We start from the raw sequence: 2,500 nt of genomic DNA on the forward strand, positions 1-2,500 counted from the left end.
GGCCGGAGGAACCGTCCGCCGAACACCGGCAACGAGGCGGCCGGCGGGGGCCCTCCGATGGCGAGCCACGGATGCCAATCGGTCAGGCAGAGAACCGCAGTTTGGAGGGGACAACCGGGCAACAGAAGGCCGTTCTGAGCTTCACTCGGGGCGGGCAACAATCCCCGGGCATGTCCGGGGCTCAGCTCTGGAGGCCTGTGTTTCCGAAAACTGGGTTTCTGAAATCGTGCGGAAACTTTTCTGTAAACCCGGGGTACGGGAGGGCGCACAGGAGAAGGGGATAACCACTTCTTCCCTTCCGAGCGTTAGTATGTTCCCCTTCTCCCTGTGCTCACACTTAGTCTCTGGAGAGAGCACAGGGGAGAAGGGGAGCATACTATCGCTCGGAAGGGAAGAAGGGGAAATCTCCCCTTCTCCCTGTGCTCACACTTAGTCTCTGGAGAGAGCACAGGGGAGAAGGGGAGCATACTATCGCTCGGAAGGGAAGAAGGGGAAATCTCCCCTTCTCCCTGTGCTCACACTTAGTCTCTGGAGAGAGCACAGGGGAGAAGGGGAACATACTATCGCTCGGAAGGGAAGAAGGGGAAATCTCCCTTCTCCCTGTGCTCACACTTAGTCTCTGGAGAGAGCACAGGGGAGAAGGGGAACATACTATCGCTCGGAAGGGAAGAAGGGGAAATCTCCCCTTCTCCCTGTGCTCACACTTAGTCTCTGGAGAGAGCACAGGGGAGAAGGGGAACATACTATCGCTCGGAAGGGAAGAAGGGGAAATCTCCCTTCTCCCTGTGCTCACACTTAGTCTCTGGAGAGAGCACAGGGGAGAAGGGGAACATACTATCGCTCGGAAGAAGGGGAATCTCCTTCCTGTGCTCACCTTAGTCTCTGGAGAGCACAGAAGGGAACATACTATCGCTCGGGAAAATCTCCCCTTCTCCCTGTGCTCACACTTAGTCTCTGGAGAGAGCACAGGGGAGAAGGGAACATACTATCGCTCGGAAGGGAAGAAGGGGAAATCTCCCCTTCTCCCTGTGCTCACACTTAGTCTCTGGAGAGGGGGGCATCCCAGGAGGAGGCCCTGGACCCCAGGTGGCTCCCTGGGGCCCCTCCCTGGGCTCCAAGCCCCAGACCCGACCCCGGGAACCCCTCCCTGGGCTCCAAGCCCCCAGTCCCGACCCGGGGGCCCCTCCCTGGGCTCCAAGCCCCCAGACCCGACCCCGGGAACCCTCCCTGGGCTCCAAGCCCCCAGACCCGACCCGGGAACCCCTCCCTGGGCTCCAAGCCCCCAGTCCCGACCCGGGGGCCCCTCCCGGGAATCCAAGCCCCAGACCCGACCCGGGGGCCCCTCCCGGGAATCCAAGCCCCCAGACCTGACCCCGGGGCCCCTCCTGGGCTCCAAGCCCCAGACCCGACCCCGGGAACCCTCCCTGGGCTCCAAGCCCCCAGTCCCGACCCGGGGGCCCCTCCCTGGGCTCCAAGCCCCCAGACCCGACCCGGGAACCCTCCCTGGGCTCCAAGCCCCCAGTCCCGACCCGGGGGCCCCTCCGGGAATCCAAGCCCCAGACCTGACCCCGGGGCCCCTCCCTGGGCTCCAAGCCCCCAGTCCCGACCCCGGGGCCCCTCCTGGGCTCCAAGCCACCAGACCGACCCGGGGGCCCCTCCCGGGAATCCAAGCCCCCAGTCCCGACCGGGGGCCCCTCCCGGGAATCCAAGCCCCAGACCCGACCCCGGGAACCCCTCCTTGGGCTCCAAGCCCCCAGTCCCGACCCGGGGGCCCCTCCCTGGGCTCCAAGCCCCAGACCCGACCCCGGGAACCCCTCCCTGGGCTCCAAGCCCCAGTCCCGACCCGGGGGCCCCTCCCGGGAATCCAAGCCCCCAGACCTGACCCCGGGGCCCCTCCCTGGGCTCCAAGCCACCAGACCCGACCCCGGGGCCCCTCCCTGGGCTCCAAGCCCCAGTCCCGACCCGGGGGCCCCTCCCGGGAATCCAAGCCCCCAGACCCGACCCCGGGAACCCCTCCTTGGGCTCCAAGCCCCCAGTCCCGACCCGGGGGCCCCTCCCGGGTATCCAAGCCCCCAGACCCGACCCCGGGAACCCCTCCTTGGGCTCCAAGCCCCCAGACCCGACCCCGGGGTCCCTCCCTGGGCTCCAAGCCCCCAGTCCCGACCCGGGGGCCCCTCCCGGGAATCCAAGCCCCCAGACCCGACCCCGGGAACCCCTCCTTGGGCTCCAAGCCCCCAGTCCCGACCCCGGGGCCCCTCCCGGGAATCCAAGCCCCCAGACCCGACCCGGGGGCCCCTCCCGGGAATCCAAGCCCCCAGACCCGACCCCTGGGCTCCAAGCCCCCAGTCCCGACCCCGGGGCCCCTCCCTGGGCTCCAAGCCCCCAGACCCGACCCCTGGGCTCCAAGCCCCCAGACCCGACCCCGGGGCCTCTCCCTGGGATCCAAGCCTCCACACCTGGCCTGTGGTAGACCCAGGGGGCCCCACCAGTAACCTTACAA

This window comes from Lates calcarifer, unplaced genomic scaffold (assembly GCF_001640805.2).
Source record: "Lates calcarifer isolate ASB-BC8 unplaced genomic scaffold, TLL_Latcal_v3 _unitig_5840_quiver_907, whole genome shotgun sequence".
Taxonomy (NCBI): domain Eukaryota; kingdom Metazoa; phylum Chordata; class Actinopteri; family Centropomidae; genus Lates; species Lates calcarifer.